General features: G+C 37.8%; 2 protein-coding genes across 2 annotated transcripts in view; one reads left to right on the top strand and one right to left on the bottom strand.

Annotated features, from left to right (window-relative positions):
• The window catches only part of LOC145665485 (glycine receptor subunit alpha-2-like), a 229,088-nt gene that overhangs the window by 99,512 nt on the left and 117,510 nt on the right, over positions 1-12,066 (bottom strand). The window lies entirely within an intron of this gene.
• Positions 11,635-12,066, top strand: part of Hs3st-B (Heparan sulfate 3-O sulfotransferase-B) — a 67,727-nt gene continuing 67,295 nt past the window's right edge. Inside the window, exon 1 of the mRNA XM_081731756.1 lies at positions 11,635-11,757. The gene's annotated coding sequence lies outside the window, so the exon portion shown is untranslated. The remainder of the gene's footprint in view (positions 11,758-12,066) is intronic.

Below are 12,066 nucleotides of genomic sequence, written 5' to 3'. Positions count from 1 at the left end.
TAATTACTCGAATTTAAGACGTCCTCGAATCTAAGACGCACCCCGATTTCGCTGCGTTAAAGGAAAAATAGTAATATGTTTCGTTTTTACTATTACTAAAGCGCTCTTTGATATTGGTCATTTTCGGTGATTTTTATATATCCCTCTCCCCTCCCCATGTTGCGGGGCATGACATGATAAAAAAAATAGCCCAAGCTCGAATGTCATGTATGTTGAAAATTTGATCGAGATCGGTTGGGTGGTTCAAGAGTTAAGTTCTATTTATTTTTATATATTAATTTCCCCTTCCCCTATGTTCTACCGTCAAAGTGAAAATATTAAAAAAAAAAAAAAGCTTTTCAGACTCGAACGCCATCTATGTTGAAAATTTGATCGAGATCAGTCAGGTGGTTCAAGAGTTATTACGTTTTATTTATTTTTATATATCTCTCCCCTCAAGTCCTCCTACCGTCAAAGGGATATGATAAAAACCACCTCAGGTCCGAACCTCATCCATGTTGATAATTTGATTAAGATCGGTTCGATGGTTTAGCGTGATGAAGTCACAAAGACAGTCCCTTTTAGTTTTATTTTATATATATATGCCCCTTCCCCTCCCCTACATTGTTCCGTCAAAGTAAAATTGATGAAAACATCCCAGGTCCAAACCTTATTTATATTGAAAGTTTGATCGAGATCGATCAGGTGGTTCAAGACCCCATGCCATAAGCGTCGGTGGACCACCGATAGGCAACTAGCGACATATCGCCAAAAATTGGTGGTAGGCAGTGACAATCCGCGATGGCCCCTCTTCCGTTTTGACAATTTATACCACCAGCGGCAGAGACGCGACAAAACGCCAATGAACCACAAAATTAGTTCCCCAAAATATGTTAAATCGTCTATACGTGTAATTTCTTTACATTAAGGTGTCTACAAAACACTAAAAAAAGTACGAAAAAGCGTCCCGGAGGTGGCTCGAACCACCAACCTTATGATTACTGGGGAAGGAGGTTCTTCCGACTTCGCAACGGAGGCGATGAAGGAAACGTCGCTTGTAAAGGGATAAATCGTTGAGATCTTTTTAATTTGGTCAATCTTGTATATTAAACGATGACTGTTTGGGATAAGATAAAATGCGTTCGCCATGTAATTTTATAACAAAATAACGCATGTCTATTTACTTTATTTCATAGTTCTCCCATACTCACTTTCTAATGACCGACGTCTGTTGCCATCTAAATTCATACAATTATCGCACTTATCTCAAGATTTTTCATTTCATGATGTTGAGGCAGAGGTTATTCTTGACCCCTGGAGCTTACTTTAGGAACAATTCATTAGGAAAAAATAACATATAATAATAGCCGCATGCACATGACTGGCAATAGTTCGTGTTGGTCCCTTCGCGATTATCCGCGACGAATCGAAAGAGCGCGGACCAGAATGAAGTCCTTGTTTCTACGCGGTAGGACTTCAACACCCCGACTCTAGATATTTGTTTCGACTCGATGAAATCTGCCGCCAGTGGCACACTAGAAGCAATCCTTCGACGCGTCGCTATATCGACGATTGACATTTACCCGCAAGTGAGCCACTAGGTGTTGGCGACTTTTACGGCATGGGGGAGTTATTAAGTTTTATTCATTTTCATATAGTTACCCTCCTTCCCTCCCCCTTCCCTAAGTTCTACCATCAAAATAAAATAATAAAAGACTTGCCAGGTTCGAACTTCATCTATGTTGAAGTTTGATTGAGATCGATCGGGTGGTTCAAGAGTTAATAACTCACGAACATGGTTACTTATATTTTTCTATTTATTGATTTTTGTATATCTCCTCCTCCTCCCCATCTCCTACGTTGTTCCGACAAAGTGAAATGGTAAAATCCATTCCAGGCACGAACGTCATCTATATTGAAAATTGATCGAAATTAACTGTTAGTCGTTTGGTTTAAGAGTTATTAAGTTTTATTTATTTACTTTTTATAATTCCCCCTCCCCTCCCCTAAGTTCTACCATCAAAGTGAATAGCTAGAAACGTTCCCAGGCCAGAACTGCATCTACGCCAAAAATTTGATCGAGATCGGTCGGGTGATTCAGGAGATTAAAAGTCACAAACATGGTCACTTTCAATTTGGATCTGAAGTTTCTTGTTCACAGACACCGCTATTAATATATGTATAGATAATTCATGTTTTCATTTCAAAAGAGGGAGAAATTATACTGTACTTTTGCGACTAAAGGTATTGAAGTGCCTAATTAAAATATAAGAAGAAAAGGAGGAAAAAAAGAAAGATAATGCACAAGGAAAAGGGAAGAAAATAAATGTATTACATTATAAGAAAAGTGAGGAAAGGAAACAATAGAGGAAATGGAAACATAACAAAAAAGCAAACACAAGAGAAAAATTATGATGCATAAAAATGGCGAAAATGAAAGATAATGAATCATAAAAGTGGAGAAGTGAAGATAATGCATAAGAAAATGAAAGAGAGAAAAACTAATGCAACAAAACAAAAGGGGTGAAAAAAGATAATGTATAAAAAGAATAAGAGGAAAAGAAAGATAATACGAAGGTCATCCAGAAAGTAAAAATCGTTGAGTTATACAAAATGTAAAACACAATATTTGTTGGAAAAAACAATTCTGTTACATACCAGAAGCTTCCCTCACATCTCTACATAATCACCACTTTCATTTAAATATTTGTCGTATCTATTCACTAGCTTCAGAATTCACATGTTATATACTCTTCTGTCATCAATTCATTAAGCTAGGTGATTAGGCTACTGCATTTTCTAGCCCTTCAGTACTTCCAAAACGTTTACCGCCCAAAAACTCTTTTAACTTAGGGAAAAAGTAGAAATCGCTAGAAGCAGGGTCCGGACTGCAGGATGGATTATTTCCCATCCGAATTGATCCAGCAAATTTTTGAGTTGCATCAGCAGTGTGAGGGCAGGCATTGTCGTAAAGAAGCACAATTCCACCAGAAAGCATTCCTCGTCTCCTATTTTGGATGGCTTGCCGTAATTTTCTTAGAGTCTTACAATAACCTTTCGTGTTGAGAAAGTCTATTTGAATTTTCTCGGTTTTTTGGGTAACGAGGGATGATGCCACTCAAGCTCCAGGGTGATGTGAAACACCCAGATCTCATCAGGAGTCACAATCTGATCAAGAAATGCGTTTCCATCTGTGTGATATCGTGTCAAGTATATCAATGTTGCGTCTATTCTCTGAGTTCTATGTTGGCCACTCAGTTGCCGTGGAACCCATCATGCACGAATATTGTTATAGCCGAAATGTTGTGACACAATTTCACGAAGTAAAGGACGAGAAATATCTGGAAACACAATGAGCAATTCGTCGAAAGTTACGCACCTGTCTTGCAAGATTTTGTTGCTCACTGCAGTTTCCAGGTCTTCTATGATGAATAATGGTTGTACAGTCCGCAGCAAAAAAACTGTAACATGAGCATATAAGTTTATTGTGAAACGAAGAAGTCTTTTGCTCCAAAATAAGTGTGCAGGGGAGGACTCCGAGGTTTCTCCTGGCGTGATTCGTGCCACTTAGACGTTATGTTGATTCCCTGCGCTGTTAAGCGTAGTTTCACAATAAACTTACATGCTTATGTTGCAGGTTTTTTGCTGCGGAGTGTACAAGTACATCGTGTACATTTGTTCGTCCATTGTTGAATATTTCTTTCGTTCATTACATTATCACCATACACTGCCGGTAAATTTCTGCCCGTTTCACCGTTTGATCGTTCAGAAATCAAATGACACTCCTTACTCACAGTCGGCAGGATTTTCAATTACACAATTCATTTTGATCCAGTAAATACAGTATATAAGTTCGACTTCTTGCAACCTCCACTCATAGCGTTATGAGCCAGCTGTTACAGACGCCAGTTGACCATGAAAAGAGAAAGAGGAGTGAGCTGTGCGGCGGAAATGTGCGAGCGTTCTTTTGTTTGAATGTAGTGATCACCTGGCGTAATGACTTGGTGGCAAAAGAGCCCCATACGTAAGCATCGGTGGATCAACGATCGGCAACTAGCAACATCTCGCTAAAAATTGGCAGCCTAGCAGCGACGATCCGCCATGGCAACACTTCCGTTTTGAAAATTATACCACCAGCGGCAGAGACGCGACAGAACACCAATGAACCACAAAATACCTTAAATCGCCTATATGTGTGATTTGTTTACATTAAGGCGAGTCTAGAAACACTTTTAAAAAGTAAAACTACCCCGGGATGGGCGCGAACCACCAACCTTGTGATTACTAGTCACGTGTTCTTCCCACTTCGCCACGGAGGCAACGAAGAAAACATCGCTTTTAGAGTCGTTTTTAATTTGGCTAATCAGAGTGCTCCTTTAGTAGTGTATATTCGATGATAACCGTCTGGCATCAGATGAAACGCATTTGCAATGTAATTTTATAACAAAATGACACATGTCTATTTACTCGATTTCATAGTCCTTTCATATTCACTTTCTAATGATCGGCGACAGTTGTCATCTAAATTCATACAATTATACGCACTCATCTCAAGATTTTTCACTTCATGATGTGGAGGCAGGGAATTACTCTTGACCTCCGGAGCTCACTTTAGGAACAATTCCTCGGCAATAATAATAATAATAATAATAATAATAATAATAATAATAATAATAATAATAATAATAATAATAATAATAATAATAATAATAATAATAATAATAACCACATGCACATGACCGGCGATATTTCGTGTTGGCCCCTTCGCAATTCTCCGCGACGAATCGAAGGAGCGCGAACCAATATGAAGTACTCGCTACTACGCGGTGGTAACTTCAACACCCCGACTCTAGATATCTGTTTCAACTCGACGAAACCCTGCCACTACTGGCACACTAGCGCAATCCTTCGATGCGTCGTTATATCGACGATCGACATTTACCGACAAGTGGGTCACTAGGTGTTGGTGTTTATTTACGACATGGGGAGTATAACATGGGAATTCTGGAGCTCGTTAAATACGAAAATGTTTAAATGAGGTTGTGGTTATCTAGAAGTGGTAATTACGTAAAAAGGAAGCTTCAGATATGTGACAGAATTATTTCTTCCAATAAATATTGCGTTTTTCATTTTGTATAACTAAATGTTTCTTTTTTGTTTGTTTTTTAAAATTTTCTAGGTGATCCTCACACAAGAAGAAAAGTAAGAAAAATGAAAGAAAATGTATAACAAAAACGAAGATACTGCGTAAAAATGTACATAGAAAGGACGAAATTACAGATAATGCAAAAGAACAACGATGAAAATGAAAGATAATGCATAAAAATAACAGGAAGGAAAAAGAAGAATGCATAAGAAGAAAATGGAGCGAAAAGCAAGATAATTGATAAGAAGAAAATGGAGAAAGAAGATAATGCTTAATAATTAAACTATTCATTGTTGTGATGAAAGCTATTAAACATACACACGCATAACTTTTTTCATATCTATACTTCCTAGTCTAATATTCACATGTATATTGGTGTATTTTTAAAGTTTTTTTTTTTTTTTTTTTTGTATTTGGATAACTCACAATAGGATTCACTCTTAAGTTGAAGTACCAGTTGTACGTATTTAGTTTTATTATAGGGGTCAATCCATGCAAAGTGATCGAGAAAAAAGAAAAATTGCCGCTCGACCTTTTCAAACAAATTAATTTTTTCATGACTGTTTATCATATATCGGGGTACTTCAAACTACAATTAATTATTTTTTACAACATCCCATGGCGACACAGCAGCTGCCGCCATTTTTTTTTCGATTTTAGGCATTTACGTTGTTTTGAATATCTCAGCATGTATTTGTCCTACCAAATTGAAAATTGCTGGACGTCTCCAACTCATCCAGAGCTCAAACTTTAATCTCTTAACATTTTTGCCTAAAACCATTTGAAGGGGGTGAAATCAGGGTCTGCAATAGCTACATTTTTGGACATTCAAAACATATTTGGGAAGAGGAAACAACTGACGTAGAGGTCTGAATTTTTGGGTGCATGTAGTCCGGAGTCATAAGTTAATACACAAAAATTTACAGACCTGTAGCTGCTCCCAAAGGCCTGAAAAAAATCGTAAAGTTGGGGAATTATGCCAATTTAGCATATTTCACTGTCCAATATCTCCAATGGGTCTGGATAAAAAAAAAATCTGAAATTTTGGGAGTAGTTAGTCCTTTAGTAGTGTATACCATAACATAAAGCGCGTTTTGTGTTTTTGAGCAGAAGGAGCTGAAAGTATTAAGTAATGACGTCATACTCTAGGAGGTGTTTTGTTCACAAATTCAATCGGAAATTCGTTGTTGTGAAGTAAAATAACGTAGAATGAATGGTTAATCCAGTCAAGGATCTCAAGCTCGTTTCTTTCCTCTAGTTGTAACACTAATTGGCACAATTCTCCAACTTTACGATTTTTTCAGGCCTTTGGGAGCAGCTACAGGTCTGTAAATTTTTATTAACTTATGACCCCGGACTACATGCACTCACAAATTCAGACATCTACGCTAGTTGTTTATCTTCCCAAACATGTCTTCAATGTTGCTACTGTAGACCCTGATTTCACCCCCTTCAAGTGGTTTTAGGCAAAAATGTCAAGAGACCAAAGTTTTAGCTCTGGACAAGTTGGAGACGTCCAGCAAGTTTCAATTTGGTAGGACAAATACATGCTGAGATATTCAAAACAACGTAAACGCCTACAATCGAAAAAAAAAAACACACACACAAAATGGCGGCAGCCGCTGTGTCGTCAAGTTGTAAAAAGCAATTAATTGTGGTTTTGAAGTACCCTGATATAGGATAAACATTCATGAAAAAATTAGATTTTTTGGAGATGGTCGAGCGGCTCATGCTTGATCACTTAGAATGGATTGACTCATAATGTAACTTCCTTTCAAGTTCAAAGAAAAAACATTATTACGAATCTAAAGAGCCTAACTTCCTGCTGCACTAGCTTTTGCCACATTAACATATTTTAAATACAATTGTAAGCCTCATTAAAGAGAGGTAACCACTTTAACGAACATATTATCTGGAGTTGCTGTGGAGTCATGAACGAATTCTCCATCAATACTACACTTGGACAAAATGAGTAAAATTTTATTGATGAAATTGTCATATCAAAATAAGAACATTGCCACTTTTGGACACAGTTGTTTTTATGTAGAGTAGAATTCCACCATACATCATTCGTCAGGTGTCAGACAGTTTGTGGGAATGTCATCATTAGCCGATGATTTCCCAACTCATGGTCTTCTCAATCACCTGACCTGAACGTGTTGTGTTTTCTAGTTATGGAGAGTTTTTCGGGAAAACATTCATTCAGTACATATCCGAAGAGGAGCATTTCACAAGTATTGTCAAGCTTATCTATGGAGATGCTTCATACAGTATTTTAATGAAATAGACCAGGGGTGTCTAAACTTTTTAGCCTAAGGGCCGCACTGACTCGTCCACTAAGTTCCAAGAGCCAAACCCTACTTAGCTCATAATATTAACATACAATAGCACCAGCGCCATCTTATAGACAACGGAGGAATTATGCAAAATGTAAATTGTGCTTGGTTAGTCGAAGTATACAGCACCATCTTGTAACCAGTAGCAGAACCAGTGGTGCTATTCAGCCGGTTCACACTTGTTTGCTAGAACCGGTTGCTAAAATATATTTCTAGTTCAGAGAATCGTTTGTTATACCCAGACAAAACCGTAACTTTACCCAGTTATACCCGGGAACAGTAAATGTTAGTTTATCTTTGCTTATAGAAATTCTTACAGCTACAGGGTTAAACCGCCTTATGCAGAGTCGATTTGACGCATTATTAGCGTCATTCTAAAGGTCTGACAACTGCAGGAAACATATGTTAGTCGAGCTCTTTAGTATGACACTAATCACGTTACAAAACGACTCTGCATAAGGCCCATGATCTCTCATAACAGGGCTTAATCTCAAATGCTCAGATATCAAGAATGAGAATTGGGATGACATGAGTGTAGTGGTGAAACGTACCATTATCAACAATTATCGATTCATTGCTAGATTAACGTCTTTCCAATACTTTTTGAAACCATCTATCTTGGATAATTCGCCGTACTACCTAATTTCGTCACACCACCTAGTATTAGAATGTTGTGTAGGTTCCTTCTTGACACTTGAGGTATGCAGTAAAAAATTTGCTTTTGTCTACCTTGTATGGTTTGTTTCGTAAGACAGTTATATATATCTACCTACCTATCTATTATCTATCTACTATCTCTCTCTAGTTTTCGATATCTTGGTAGTATTCTTAGTAATGACATGAAGTGCGAACGTGAAATAAAAGCAAGGATAGGAATGGCGAAAGAAGCCTTTAGGAGGAAGAAAAGTCTGTTTTGTGGACCTTTGAATAGAGTCGAGAAAAAGACTCATAAAATGCATCGTATGGAGTGTTGTGTGGGGCGGAAACATGGACATTTGAAAAATACGTAAAAGTGATGAAAAAAGACTAGAAGCCTTCGAAATGTGGGTATGGGGAAGAATGGAAAGAATTAGTTGGCTCGAGCAGAAAACGAATGAGAGGGTGTTAGAAATGGTGGGGGAGAAAAGAACGCTTTTAGATATTGTTAAGAAGAGGAAGAGAAACTGGTTGGGACATAGCAGAAGAAGAAATTGTATCATGAGGAACGTCCTAGAGGCTATGGTGGCGGGAAAGAGAGCGAGAGGGGCGAAGGAGACTACAATTAATGGATGATATAAAAATAGAAAGATCATACGTCAAGATGAAGATGTTAGCGGAGGACCGTGTAGCATGGAAGGTTCTCAGCTGCTGCAAGGGCAAAATACTTATGATGATGAGGATCTCTCTCTCTCTTTCTGTATATACAGAACCGATTGTTAAAAAATTAGAATAACACCACTGAACAGAACTAGAGCATGTTCTGAAAAGTTCTGCTGCCTGATCGCTTGTCCGGAAGATTCGAGTAATTTCGAGAATTCTGGAATATGTCGTACACACCGAGGACGCGTGGTATACTTACTTGACACAACAAAAAGTTGGACAGTTTCTAATTGAGTTCGGAGCGACAAGTGTGATCTGAATAGCGAAATATAGTGCGACTAGTGTGCTTTGTAACTATAGTTTCTTAGTAAAATACAGTGTGTGTAATTGTGAGAAGATAAAACCAGTAAAGTCTGTTTACTCAGAACCCCAGTTTGTAATTGTGTTAATAACAGGGGTAAAAGTGAGGGGGAACGCGGGAGGACGCCGTTACCCCATTTCCAAAAATTATCTATAGCTTTCCCCACTTCCTAAAAAAATACAATGAGCAAAGATAGGCAGGGGGGGACGGCGTGACGTCGTGCGTCCCCCTACTTTTTCAGATCCATTTTTGCCCCTGGTTAATTAGCATTATTTTGGTTTGAAGTTGCGTGCGTTTTGCGTGGATTTGTTTAAATATGAAAAAAAAAATAAATAAATAAAGATAGTGAGTACAGAACACTTAAAGCAGAATGAGGATGTAAATATTTCGTAATTGAGTCAAATAATAAGAATAAGGCAATGTGAGTAATTTCCAATCAATATTATATCGGTCCTCAAAAAAATATAACATAAAAAGTCATATGAGGCTAAATATTCTCAAAATTACTGCAGATTTACAGGCAGTCTACTGTTAGAAAATGTAAATCTTTGAAAGCGGGTTGAAATCTCAGCAATTGTTTAAGAAAGTAAATATTGAATAAGAAGCAACTCATGCTAGTTTTCGCCTAGCTCATTCAATAACGAAACGGAAACCATTTATTGACGGTGAATTAATCAAGAGTTGCATTAATGCAGCAGCAGAGGAAATGTATCCAGGAAAAGCTAATTTATTTAAAGCCTCAGTTTGCCAGGTAACACTGTGGCTTGAAGAGTGTGTGTTATTGCAGAAAATATGTTAACTAAATGATCTTACAAAAATTGACACTTAGAGTGGTTATCTTTGGCCCTGGATGAGTAAACAGATGTTTCAAATACTCTCAGGTGTTATTTTTTATTCTAGCAACACACAAAATTGATGAAATGACATTCATAGCATTCACGACACGACTAGGGGTGTTCCAAGAATCGGTAACGGAAAATGACTGTGTTTCAAAACTATTAATCATACATTGCATCATTTCTTAACAGTCTATGCGAAAAATGCTTGGATATAAGGAAATGAAATGAAATATTTCAGTTTTACGTCCCACGAATATGCCGGTTAGGCTGAAGGAGACGGTGATGCTGAGTAATGTATAAAATGGTAAAATGAAAAAAGTGGAAAAATGAAATCTTTGAGTTTTACGTCCAGTAGTTATGCTGACTAGGATAAAGGAGAAAGTGGTAATGAGATAATGAATGAAACGTTGGAATGAAGAAAGTGGGAGAACCCCGAGAAAACCCACGCACACGGTGCTTGTCCACCACAAAGCTCACTTGGCGCGAACTGGAATCGAACCAAGGATCCCAAGCAGGGCCGTGCCGTGGAAAATCAGCGCCCGGGGCGAGAGTATACGACGGCGCTCCCATATATATATTCCAAGCAAAATTTCCTATCTTTTTTCCTTTTTTCTCCCGAATTTTTTTCGCCACTTACTTCGGCGCCCGGGGCCGACACCCCGCTCGCCCCCCCCCCTACGGTTGGGCCCTGATCCCAAGCATCAGAAGTGAACGCTCTACCACTGAGCCACCGTGACCCCAATGCTTGAATATGACACAGGTTTTAAGCCAATCATATCAGATCGCGTACGCTCAATTATCATCAATTTCGCGAGTTTATTGAAGAGATTGGAAAAATGACGGTGCTGGTTTACTTTTGGCGCACCATATTTTGGAAGATTTACGAGTAAATTTCAATAGTTTGCATGAAAAGGCATATCTACAAAGAAAAAATCTGCAAGCGATAGAATTAAATACAAAGCAATACATCTGTATGTTATGTTTACAAGTGTAGTGTTACTAGTGTAAAATTCTTACAAGTGCTTTACTACGGATAAAATAAGTGAGTGCATATGAAAGATGACTGTATTAGGAACTATTTTCCATCGGCGGTGTATTTCTGCACATTTTAGAAAACTTGTATTTTATGTTTACAAGTAAAACGCTACTAGTATGAAACCATGACAAGTGCTATTTGAAACTTGTATTATTGCCAAATAACCACTCCTTTTCACAATCCTTGCTTATTGTATACCCATCTTCACTGATGCGCCTGCTCAATTCGGACGCACCCTCTCGCTAACGATTGGACCCAGCTTCGTCCTGCCCTCACTCGGTTTGATAGCATTGGTGCTTTTTGTGGCCGCCTAGCACAGTTTGCTTGTTTTGCTCATGACATCTAAAGTAGAATTGCACCGCAGAAGCAAACGCACATCTCAAGAATGGTTGCTGAAAGTAAAAAAAGTGAATTCATAGAGAATGAAGTTTATGTTTCATGAATTTATGTATGAATCCGTATAGTCGATCTGCACGAAAATATTATCACAATTTTATTCTATAAATTTTAGGAATATGTGAATCCGTACAGTAAATCGGCACCTGGAAAGGTCCACGCATCACACAATGAAACCAAAGATATGCAGCGTGCTGTTTTTTACCTCAGGCAATATTGGTATTATCATTTAACATGGGCAATTCTGGAAGATGGTTTTATCTGGCAACCGTAACTTTATAGCAGACTAGCTGAAAGATGTCATGGACGAGCGGAGGTGGCAGCTGTTGTATCATGCAGGTGAAAAAGTACTTATTTCGAGAAAGGTAATCACTTTATGGCGTATTAATAATACAGTTCATAATTTAGAATAAGTACAGAGTAAAATTAATGTCTTTTCAATTTTTAATATGTCAGGACAGTAATATATCTTCCGTCACATTCATTATTGCTGCACGTCTCTCAAAAATCGTGAAATGAATATCAAAATGGTCCTTTTAAATCAATAGGTTACAAAGAAACATGGGTGTAAGTATACTTAAGATAATTTAAAGAGAACTTAGTAGTTGTGACCGTAATACAACTTATATTACGATGTGGTAAATAACACCCATGTTTGCGTTTATTATTATTTA

This window comes from Thermobia domestica, chromosome 11 (genome assembly GCF_964235325.1).
Source record: "Thermobia domestica chromosome 11, izTheDome1.hap1.1, whole genome shotgun sequence".
In the NCBI taxonomy this organism is placed as follows: Eukaryota; Metazoa; Arthropoda; class Insecta; order Zygentoma; family Lepismatidae; genus Thermobia; species Thermobia domestica.
The sequence above is the reverse complement of the archived record's forward strand: the minus strand, read 5'-3'. Positions and strand labels throughout refer to the sequence as shown.